This window comes from Peromyscus maniculatus, chromosome 11, assembly GCF_049852395.1.
Source record: "Peromyscus maniculatus bairdii isolate BWxNUB_F1_BW_parent chromosome 11, HU_Pman_BW_mat_3.1, whole genome shotgun sequence".
NCBI classification, from domain to species: Eukaryota; Metazoa; Chordata; class Mammalia; order Rodentia; family Cricetidae; genus Peromyscus; species Peromyscus maniculatus.
In genome coordinates, this window is record NC_134862.1 from 96,886,946 (window position 1) to 96,899,533 (window position 12,588).

The window sequence follows — 12,588 nt, forward strand, 5'->3', positions numbered from 1 at the left end:
CTTTATAATCTCTTGTATCTTAAAAATAAAGATTTTTATTGTTCTGATCTATATATCTCATTATATGACTCTGCCCATAAAATGAAAAATTCCCTCCTGAAAGCATGTGCCTTTTACATAACAGATTAGGATTTTTAAAGTATTAGGACTTAAGGTAATACCAGATTGTGGTCAGCCTTTATTTAAAACCTGCTCTACAGAAATATATTTATGAGTGATAATCATACCTAGGATCAATAGAAAGGTTTTTAAAATCCCGTTCTTGCAGGATATTCACTAACACTCGGGGTGATGTACCACGCGCGACACAGTCAGTGCCACAAGAAAACCTGGTGCTTCTTCTGATGCTAACAGAATTAGGTAGTGAGTCCAGTGAGCAGAAGCATAATGAAAATCAGGCCAGTATTCAAGGCACACTTTCCCCCTCAGTTTGTAATGCATGCCCGTGGGTCTTTATATAGTATTGCCTTTAGAGATAACAAATTTTCACAGACTTAGAAAGCAATAAAATGCATTTAACACTAAATCTTTACTGAGCATAGTTTAATCTTTCTCTGATGCAGAAAGCACTTTATAATTTTATAGCTCGGCAGGCTCATTATTGTGTGCTGGTTATTATCCTGGCAAAGGGTCGAGCCTTGGTGAATCACAGGCGCTTGCTAATAGAAGCCCAGCCAGAGAGAGGTGAGTGTGTGTCCGTGTGCATCCCTTTATTTCAAGACATACATTTTTCCTGTTCTGTTTCTCCCAGGTTTTGATTTCTGCCCTTCTGTATTCCTCCTGAATAGATACATCGCCCTCTTGAATTTCCTTAACAAAAATACAATTTCAGGCTTTCTAGATGTGAAGGCCGTGACAAAGTGGTCTTAGAGCCAGTTCTGAAGTGACTAAAGTTGACAACAATTGTGTTTCATGACAACTTCTGCTTTCATGTCCCCAGCCTACTTTTATATCATCATTTTTTCCACCTCAAATATGAACAATTTCATATCTCAGCATTGGGGGGAAACAAATCCCTTTCTCAGGAATACATTTTAATGGAAAAGAAAAAAAAAGTGCTTCCTGTAAGTCACTGAGCCTTAACATCTTTACTCTGTAACATTCAATTTCTCACTCACCAACAACCAGAGCTTGGTGTGTGTGTGTGTGTGTGTGTGTGTGTGTGTGTGTGTGTGTGTGTGTGTGTGTGGTGTGTGGTTCATGTTCATAAAGGTTGGGGAAGAATTAGTGTTATGGAAGTAAACCAGATTAAAGGGGAATGTGGATCAGATCTGGTAACAGATGGTGCTGGGGAAATTAAGGGCTCTTTGCGAATGGCCGTGGCAGCAGCTTGCCTCTGTGCTCCGTGTCTGCCTTCCTCGCACTTGATAGACGGGTATAAATCACGGCAATCCTGTCTTGACAGCCAATTTCAAGAATTTGATCTGGTTAAAGACATGGCTTTCCTGGCCTGCGCAGGGCCTGCCTCCTTTTGTCGTCAGAGAGCCCTCTTCAGAAATCGCGCTCACCTACCTCTTCTTAATGAAATTCTGCTTAATTACAGTTTTAGCTCTTTAGTGTTAATTACTTTTCCATTCAATTCTGTATTTCCTAATGTCTCTGAGGGATTTATTCTCTCTCTCTCACAACCCGTTTGATTCATACATATGTTTTTATGTTTTTTCCAAAAATGTTATTCATTTTTAGACTTGTCAGAGGCATTCTTTGGGAATCTTTCCTTGAAAATCCTAATGACCAAAGTCATTAATAAAGAATTAACTCTGAGTTTCTTAATTTTTCTTTAAATTAGCTTAAATCACGGTTTCCTTACAACTGTTTCATGTGTACTTAATTTGGGCTGACCTTCCATCTACCTCTTCTTCTCTCCCTACCCCCTACTGAAATACATATTTTAGGGAGAAAGGTGGTGGTGTGATAGAGTCAAGTTCCCAAATCAGAAAAGAAAACGAAAATTGCTAGAAGCAACCCCTAAAAATAGCAATATTTTAACAAAATAATAATTAAAAAAGTGACACAGGCTGCCTCTTCCCTCAGCCAAAATAAACTCGCAAAGTTGTAAACTTGGGTGCAGAGCCTTGACCTGTGCCAACCTAGGAAATCAGAATTTAAGAACGGTGTTGAGGCACAGGGACTCTATGTGGCTGGAAATAGCAGACAGATTGTGTGATCAGGTTCTCCACAGACCACTGGGGTCTGATACACTCAGGAGAACAGTCCTGGGATTGCCTCTTGCAAATCCATGTGGCCTTTAGCCTCTCTACATATCCCGGAAAGGAAGCAGAAGAGAGTGGTCCAAACAATCTGCAGAAATGAAGAGAAGATTCGCTGAGGCTGGAGCTGCCAGCAGCCGGTAGAAAGCAAGGTTCCTACTGGCAGTCAAATCAAATGTAGTAACAACTCAGCGGCTCCCTGCTGCTAGCTGACAGCATGGTGTCACACACTGGGACAAACAACCACTTAAACACTGATTGCACAGAATTGCCCTTTCCGCCAGCACCTCCCACCTTACAGGAAAATGGGCAAAGAAGAAAGCCGTCTCTAGGAACACACCAAGACTCTAGCTGCCCACTCCAACCTCAGGTGGCCACTGTTCTGTCCTGGACCAACGAGTCTTCCCTGAATGTGGTTGCTACAGCTTACGAGTTTGCGTAAAGATTCTCTGTTAATATGCATATGTGCCCTGAGTCCTACTGAGTCCAGCACTGATAAGTCTGGGGTCCAAACAGGCCCAGAAAACCCTGCTGTAGTAGACAGTTCTTTAAAAAGAAAAAATCAAGTATTTTGAATGACAGATAAGATTTAGAAATGATCCTTTCCACGCTAGTGTTTGGACCTCTGGATGTGACAAACGGCACAGGAGTCCCTCTGATCAGAACCCTGCTCTTTGATGGCTTCTCGTGCCCTGCCTGATGCAGAATAAATCCCTTTGTGCAAAGCCCATAGGCTGCAGAACAAATCCATAGTCACTTCCATGGCCTGGATTAAAGGGAGATGTGGACTCGGTTACTTTGTTTTGCCTGCAAGTGGGGCTTGTGTGTTGAGCTCCATGGTCGGTTTGAAGCAGCCAGCCCAAGAAGTTGCTTAGGCATGGGCAGAGTCTCCAAATGAATAATTAACTGACCCCTCCCCTCCACTGGGCTTCAGCTGGACCACACCTGATACCAACTGAGTATCCCCCTAACTTAGTCTGCAGTCACAATAGCCCCCAAACCAGATGCTTTTTTCTATCCAGATGTTGACTTGCAGACTAAGCTATCACCTGAAAAGTATAAATAGAGTTTAAGCACCGTCCAGCAGATGTGATATCCCATCTCAAGTCATGTTGCAAATCTCCCTGAGTACAGAAGTTTTCTATGTGCTTAAAGCAACCATTTTTTTTTTTAAAGATTCCTACTCAGCATTCAGATTGTCTTCCTAGCACAATTCACCCGTTTCGGGGTAGATTTGGGCCCCCCCCCCCTCTAAGTATCTAGTCTGTCTCCCTGGAGGCAGCTGCTCTATGGGTAATTGTAACTGCTTTTGCAAAATATTTTATTAATGAGCAAAGGGTGACTTCCACTTACAGGCACTCCTGATAGAATTCTTTTTTTTTTTTTTTTTTTTTTTTTTTTTGGTTTTTCGAGACAGGGTTTCTCTGCGTAGCTTTGCGCCTTTCCTGGAGCTCACTTGGTAGCCCAGGCTGGCCTCGAACTCACAAAGATCCGCCTGGCTCTGCCTCCCGAGTGCTGGGATTAAAGGCGTGCGCCACCACGCCCGGCCCCTGATAGAATTCTTATTTCCTGTTTCATTGTTTCCAAAAGACTAGGAAGGGACATTCAGGCAGCCAGAGCTTTCATTGAGCTGGGTTTGATTTGTGAACTCCACCATTGGAGTGTGTGTGTGTAACATCTATATTCTATTGTCATTTGTAAAGATCAGGGTACAGACTTCCTGTGAGTGGAGCGTCTGTTTGTTTCTTCTCCAGCGAGACGCGTGAGAAGGGCTTCATTTAGCTGTCAGTCCCCTGTTGTGCCGACTTCTCTGCCGTGTACTCCTTGACTGCTGGAAGACAGAATTGTCTAAACAGGAGCAAACTTTATTGATCCATATTTCTGTGTGAAAGACCGGAGATTTGTAGAAGCAGTCGGCTCTTTCTTTGCTGAAGACTGGCTACAGAGGGGGTCTGCTCGTGGTGTAGTAAATCTCTAAGACCGAGCAAATGTTAGGTTCAGTCCATCATAAGCTTCATCCTGATGATTTATCTTCGGGAGTTTTTGCACTCTGAGAACCTTCATTTTTAGTGACAGTCCCCACCCAATGCCCAGGGCTGTTTCGCACTCTCTGGGCTGGTGACCCTGTGCACCCTGGGACACTCATACCCACATGGGTTGACAGCAGGGGCACTCTGTTCTAAAGCCCTTCTGCTCCTTGGTCTGTGGGTTCCCAGGAGACTAACTCGTGTAAAATAAGAATTATTCCTTGAGATGAAATGATTGTTTTCCAATGTGTCCTGCATATTGAGTGTCTGATTTGGCACATTGAAAGTTTCTTTAAGATCCACAGGTATCTGTCTCTGGGCAGCTTCGAGGACATAGTTAATTAAGCTGCATTAAGAACAAATATATACACTTGTTAAAACACTTAATTTGCCTCAATAGTATTGACTACATGGCAGAAGTTTGTTTAAACTAAATGGTATTCCCCCCTACTATGTTCCAGTACTTGAATACCATTCTGTATAATAGTTAATAGCCACCATCAGTTAAATATCGTGTTAGTTATAAAGTAATGTCATAAGAATTGATTTGGATTTGGCAGTGGAAGAAAGTGCTTCCTTCAAAGCCTAGGTAGATGATCATTAAGCTGGAGTTTTAAGCAGAATCATGGTTCATATAAACTGTATATTTCATAGACTTAAAGCTTACTCCATGTTACATGAGTGCCCATTATATTAAAGATAATCTCAGACAGTTAATTATGCAAAACTTCATGTATACAATTACCCAGCATTATTATACATTTAACAGTTTTATTGATTTGCTCACTCGCTGTATCTAGGAGCTATAAAGAAGAGATGCTCACCCCCAGGTTTGAAACAAGTCCAAGAAAACAAGCTAAAGATAAATCACACTGCTCAGCACATCTTAGTCAGATCGAATCCTTAAATATGGAAACCACTGATGGTCTTCCCATATGACACAGGGTGACATCACAGAGCCTTTCCATTCCTCATCCATGATGCTCAACAACCAGGAAGCAGGATAAATCACTGGGCAGTATGGAAGCAACAGGGGTTTACTGCAGCAAAAGCAGTCTGGAGCTCCGCACGAGCTGGTGACGGTGTAGGCCTGTAATCCCCACGTGGAAAGAGCAGAGGCAGTGGGATCAGAGGTTCAAGGCTAGCCTCAACTACACAGGAAGTTCAGGGTCAGTGTGCACTACATGAGACCTTGTCCTGAAAAATAAAATTAAGGGGCCTGGAGAGACGGCTCAGCAGCTGAGAGAGCGTTCAGTGCCCACATGTCTGACCACAACTGTCTGTTACTCCGGTTCCTGGGGATTCTCCAGCCCTCTCCTGGCCTCTGGGAGCCCCAGGCATGGATGGGGTACATATACATACATGCAGGCAAAACATTCATATCTGTAAAAAAAATTTAAAAATTGATCTTGAAAATTAACAACTGAATAAATAGAAAACCTGGGTCACAACAAGGTGATCCGTGGTGATGTTTGGCTCCAAAGTGTAGAAAAATGGACGTGGGTGTTTCTACAGCAATCTCTACACATTTATCACGTGCCCAGCTCTTGTGAGGTTGGGTGATCTTCTCACTGCATCACCCCTGCCTCCAGGGCTGAAAAGGAGAAAAGGGCCCCTCTCCCATCTTCCTTTGTTCTAGGTCTTGCAGCCAGAACATTCACAGAGTCCTCTGGGTGGGGCTTTGAATGTTGGAAGATAACCTGAGACTCAGGGGTCCCTCGGCCTTAAACCAGGAGTGAGGAAGACTTGAATGTGAGGGTTGGTTATGTTGTCCTGCTTGAAGTGACAGTTCACAGAGGATGCACCATCCAGACAGGAGCTGAAAGCCTTACTTTGTGTGCTCTGAATTCTCTTCTCCCCAACTTTGGATATTTGGGGAGACCCGTGCCGAGATGGGAGAGCTTCCCACTCAGATAGAAATAGGACTCGGTAGTTTTTCCTGGGGGGCTCTGTCCATATCCCCAGCCTACACAGCCAGGTCACTTTCTTGGGATGGGCTAAGTTAGAGTCTTCTGGACCAAATGCCCAAAGTACCTCTCTCAAAGAAGCTACCATAACTGAGTGATTGTGATCTAATTGTGTTACACGAAAATCTATGCTAGTGAATTGGCTGCCCTTTGTACAATTAGACATTCATGCTTGTGTGTGCATGTGTATGTCGACCCTGTGGTTTGGTCTTTCTGAGCATCTGGGTCAGGCTTTTTGATTCTTCATTTACAATCAGTGATCTCCTCCTATGAGGTTAACCAGGCAGACCTGAAGATCTTTCCTATTAAAAGAAAAACCTCTTTCTCATCCTTCCCCAACGAAGCCAGTGTACCTTAATGCAATGATGGTATGTTAGCCACAGCAGCTGTCAAAGCAGCGTATTACTGTGAAGCCATAATGACACCCTGTCTCTCTAAAGTAGTCATGTTTTCTCAAATCACACGTTGCACCGTTGATTTCTGACATGACACTTCATTCGGCTGCTCCCCCTTCTTCAGCATCTCCAGTCTCTCACAATAGCAGCTGGTGCCCATTTCCTTACTAAGTGATTCACATTTTGCCACTTTACAGAGTGCAATTAGTTGAGGGGGTGGGGTGGGGACCACATTGCGGAGTCTTGCTTGAAGTTGTAACTCAGGCTGCCAGGGGAGCCAAGCTGGGGTCACTGGCTCTGCAGCCTGTCCCTGGAGGGGATGCGGCCTTAGACTAGGGCCTTCTTCTAAAAGCGTTGATGAAAAATAACTAGAGGCCACTGAGAGCATGATTTTTCTTTTAAACGAAAGTTCTTAAATATTTCCTCTGATGAGTTCCGAAGGTAGGAAACTGACCAGTCCCTGTCTGTCCAGGCCTACCTTCAGTAAGGGACAGTTGCGTGGCACCCATGTCGCCCTCCTTTCTGATTCCGAAATCCTGTGAATCTTTTGTAAACGTGCCCCATTTCTGGCTTCTGGGTCCTCATGCACACACGCTCGAGAGATGTTTTTAAAACATTTTGAATTTTAATGATGACAGGTACCTATTTAGACCCTCCAGGATCTCACAGAAGAAACAGAGTGGTGACGTCATCAAGCAACCCTTATTTAGCTTTGGAATTTGTTTGCCACTGGTATCCATATAGGAAAAGTTTCAGGCCTTGCCTGAGTGTGATAACCAAGAGAGGACAGGGAGACGGCTACACACAGTTTCCTCTAAGACATAGGAACTTTGTTTTTCTTTTGAGACATCTTGGATGCATAGCCCAGAATGGCTTCTAACTCCTCATCTCCTGCCTCAGCTCTTAGCTTCAGAGATTGCCAGATTGTGAATTAGCTTGATAATTTTAATATAAATTGAATGTTAACTCACAAATTGTTGTTTCTCCTACAGCAGCAATTTTAATTGATCATTTCTGCTTTTTCCACGTTTTCTCTCTTTCTCTCTGCACAAATGTTCACTATAGTTAATCAAACTGCATTTACTAAGAAGTTTGGTTTTCCTCATCTTTAATACCTAGAACCAAAATAATTTATAGAATCATTTACACAATCTAATTAATATGTAAATAATTAGGAATATAATATGCTTTATATAATTATAAATGATATAAAATATATAATAATAACTTGCAGACCCCTAGGCACAGCTGAGAAGTATTTCTATGTGGAGGCATATTAATCAGAATTGCTTGAGAGCGTGTTTTAAGCGGTATGGCAAATGTTTCTATAAGTCCTTACCTTTCAGGAAGGTTGTTAAATTCCACAAACTTTGTCCCTTTATAAAAATGTCATTGTCATTAAAAAAAAAAAAAAAGCCAGTTCTGAGAATCAAACCCAGAACCTTATGCACGCTAGCTAGGCGGGCCTCTACCCCTGAGCTCAAAGGTGTTGTTGATAATTCCCTTCAACTTCCTTCACAGGGTTTCTGAAAGCTGTTTCTCCTTGTCCTTTTCTTTTAACCTAAAATAATAAAATAAACGTAAACTGTATTGAAGCTTTAAAGTAAATATTACCTACACATTTTGACACGTGTTATTTCTATTCATAATTCTTAACTAAATTTAGACCTTTTTTTTATTAATCCAATGTGACCTAAAATTTCTGCATTAACAGCATAATGTGGAATTGGGCTTATTCACTTTGGCTACAGATAAAGCCATCATCCTGAAAACGGCTCTTTCTGACAAAAAGGTGTTCTTTTGAAATAAAGTCTTATTCAGTACATTCCTCTTAGAGTTAATGTGAATTTTAGTGCCTCTAATTTTAGATTGGAGTGAAGTCTAGAATAAAACCCACCAGCTGACAATTGAATTTATAGATAGTTGTGAATATTTCAGGCTTGAATAATAGAGCTGTAGAGTTTCAGAGACCGGGAGCTGGAGAATTAAGACTAGCTGTGGTTTCAGGTTATAATGCAATGGCGTCTAGGAAGTGTTCGCTGTAATGAGCTCAGCTGTGATTAGGAGACAACTGTGTTCTTTGGGGGATTCCGTTTGGGCGTCACTCAACAGGGCGGATCAGCAGTCAGGGTGGGGGGCTTCTGTTACCTTTCCATTACAGCTGAACAGCAGGGGAATTAGCTAAGAAGCCAAAGCAGAAGGTCTCGGTGTGTACACCTCTGTCCCTGCTGGTCTCTGTGTGTACACCTCTGTCCCTGCTGGTCTCTGTGTGTATACCTCTGTCCCTGCTGATCTCTGTGTGTACCTCTGTCCCTGCTGGTCTCTGTGTGTACACCTCTGTCCCTGCTGGTCTCTGTGTGTATACCTCTGTCCCTGCTGGTCTCTGTGTGTACACCTCTGTCCCTGCTTGTCTCTGTGTGTACACCTCTGTCCCCTGCTTGTCTCTGTGTGTACCTCTGTCCCCTGCTGGTCTTTGTGTGTACCTCTGTCTCTGCTGGTCTCTGTGTGTACCCCTCTGTCCCTGCTGGTCTCCGTGTGTACCCCTCTGTCCCTGCTGGTCTCTGTGTGTACCCTTGTCCCTTGTGGTTCCTGTGCATACCTTCTCTACCCTGGCTAGCTCAGCCATTTTTATTTATGTATTTAGTTGTACTGGGTTTGAACTCATGGCCTCATGCAAGTAACCTTCCTCAACTACATCCTCAACATTTTTATGTGTGTGTTTTGTGTTTTTTGTATGTGAGAGACTGTGTGTGTGTGTGTGTGTGTGTGTGTGTGTGTGTGTGTGTGTGTGCATGTGAATGCAAGTGTGCATGTGTTTACAGGTGCCTACACATATAGGGCCTGTGTGGTGAACCAGAACACATCCTTGGTTGTTCATTCTTAGGTGCTGTCCACTTTTTTTTCACTTGTTTTGCTTCCCCCTCCTTCTCTTCCTTGTCCTCTTTTTTCATTCATTCATTCATTCATTCATTCATTCATTCATTCATTCTTTCTTTCTTTCTTCCTTTCTTTTTTAATTTTGAGACAGTTTCTCACTAGCCTGGATTGTGGCAAGTAGGCTAGGATGCTGGCTATTGAGACCCAGCACCCACCTCTCTCGGCCTCCTCAGGCCTGGGCATACAGATGCAGGTCACCAGTGCCCAGCACGTTTTTTTAAAGGTGGATTCTGGGATTGAATTCAGGTATCACTGTCTCCGCAGGCCTTGGATTCTTGTTTTTTGAAACAGCTCTAAGTTGCATATACTGGCCTTAAACTCACTGTTTGTAGTCCAAACAAGTATTGAATTTGTGGGGCTCTTATTGTAATCTTGCCAGCAGATAGGGTTACAGGTATGTGCCTTAGGGCCCAGGGAAGTATATTTTAAAGACTTTTAAACTAAAAATAATGACATGTATATTGCAGGGCAGGTTACATGCACATGGGTGTAGTGTCTGTAGAGGTCAGAAAAAGGTCTGTAGGATCCATTGGAGCCAGAGAGAGATACAGGCAGTTGTGAGTCACCTGTTGTGGGTTCTGTGAACCAAATTAATGTTCTTCTGCAATAGCACCACATGCCCTTAACCACTGAGCTATCTGTCCAGCTTCTCAATTATGTTGTAGAATATACATAAATATTATTGAAAGCTCTGTTGGCCTTTAGACATTTCTGCTCCAAAGTTTGAAATGAGATGTGAGTTCAAACCACACTTCTAATTCCTGTCTATATAACCTTCATTATACTTCAGAACATCTGATGCTTAATTTCTAAAAGGTAAGCCCCTCCTAGGCATGTGTGCACACGCACCCCCCCCCCCAGGAGACAAATGTGTCAGACATTAAATGAGGTAGTATTTATGTTCACCTTAGTGTCTGGCGCACCCATAAGCTTTTGATTGATGACAATCTTATACATATTTCCACTAGGCAAAAGTTATTAATTAAGGGCACAGTTTATGTTGGAAAAGAACCACATACAACCTACAGTGCACATCCAGCTTGTTTGCTTTCGTCTGTGACTTGAGTGACCAGATTTCATTCAGAAGATCCTGTCCCTGTTCCAGGAGCTTCCTTGGCAACAACGCCCCCTGAACTCCCTGCTAGCTTCCAGGTTACCGTAAAGTATGGACCGAGGCTTTGAACGAGACAGCTGGCTAAAGTCTCCTCATTTTTCATGGATAGATCTGAACAACGCGCCTTTGACATGTACACTTAGCAAATAGCTGTCCCATAAATGGCATGTTAATTTCTGGCCCCGTTCCTTAAACTAGTAGATGACAAATTTTACAAGTCAAGGAGAAAAACAACAACAACAACAACAAAAAACCCAGAAAAGCAGCAACAACAAAACAACCAATAGGGGACAAAGATGAGCGACCATGAAGTTTAAAGGCACTGGCAGAGGAGCACCTGGAGAAGAGGTGGTGTGTGTGTGTGATCCAGCAGCTCAGACAGTGCCCCACAGCAGGAGTGCTTAGGAGGATGGAAAAAAAGAAAATTCTCAGGGGCAGGGGGCAGTGAAGGAGTTAATGGTCATAGTTGTGAGAGGAGAGAAGGGGAGAGAGAGCATCTATGGTTTAGTAGCCTAATAACTTCTAACCAGCAGCCTGAGATCATAATGTATATGCGAGCAGTCCGGTCACTCTAAGGGAGTAAGTGAAGGGACAACTTAAGAGTTTTAAATTTAAAAGGAAGTCGCAGGGCTGCTGTAAGTCCACCCGCTTTCTTTCACGAGGAGAATGCTCAGCCCAGAGTGCAGGCAGGGGGACCAGGAGAAAGATCTATTAATTACAACGCTCATTAGCAGTGACGGGACAAGCAGATGCAGGAGGGAGAGGAAGCTGTCGCCAGGGCTGGCAAGGGGGACAGTTTTTCTTTCCCTGGTTCCTGGGAAGGGAAAGCAAGGGGGCCTTGGGGTGGCTGGCTTTTACTCCTTTCAGCACATGGTGATATGGCTTGGCTTCAGGGAACAGAGAAATTCCCACAGTGAAACGTATTCGAGGAAGAGGCAAATGCCTGCCTTTGTGCTTTGTTCGCGAGACTGCCCACTTAGAAGAGTGAGGTGGACATTTCTGATAGGAAATTCCTCAGTATCCTCCCTTTATTTAAAAGGAATTGAAACGATGGGGGAAGGGAGACATGAAGGAGGGCATGAAATTTGTTCGGTGATAAAATATCATTAGATTTATAGTGGAAGTGATAATTGCATCCATTCCGTTATACTGTGACTACTCCCCCAAATCCTAGAGAATGACCATCACACAGTGGGATCCCCATAAATCAACTTTCCACTGGGAAGCAATTATCTAAGTCCCTTTCTCAACTGTCACCTCTTCATTGTGGCTACTGGGGTTCTCAGAGACTTGCCTAAGAGGAGTTTGACACTGTGGTGAGGCAGAAAGCCAAGAGGACCAATTATGTCTTTGCATCTAATTACCTTTATAGAAATCTACCCACTTATGGGGCCAACGGAGAGAGGGAGGGGTGATATGTTTCTTTTAGGTTAGAGAAATAGTTTGTCAGGTTAGGCACTTCATCCCAGAGCCTTTCATAAGGTGTGATGTTAAGGGGGAGTCAAGGAGAGGACCATCATAAATCTCATTTTTCTAAAATTAGATACTTTCCTATGCTACAGCACAGGATGTCTCAGATTTCCTGACTCATAGGTACTGTAGAATTCAAGCAGAATTTTTTTAGAGCCATCTTCCAATAATTCTCTTTCCCTTTCCCTCTCTCTGAGGCATGTGCATATGCACGGGCGCACATGCACGCACACACGCGCTCACACTCGCGCAGATTATTTACTAATCAATGTTGTCAGTCTTTCACTAAGTTGTGTTGTGTGGAACTGGTGAGTTGGTGCTTACAAACCATCATTACGGAGCCTGAGAATATCTGTGCTGGCTGCAAAAGAAAAGTTGGATTCTGTTGATGATAAAATGAATCCAGCATCTGGATGTGGAGTGGAACATAGAGTGGAGATAAATGCAATTTGAGGAATGACAGGGACT

At 43.2% G+C, this 12,588-nt stretch overlaps 1 protein-coding gene across 26 annotated transcripts in view; it reads left to right on the top strand.

Annotated features, from left to right (window-relative positions):
- Esrrg (estrogen related receptor gamma) overlaps window positions 1-12,588 on the top strand; it is a 630,688-nt gene that overhangs the window by 439,473 nt on the left and 178,627 nt on the right. The window lies entirely within an intron of this gene.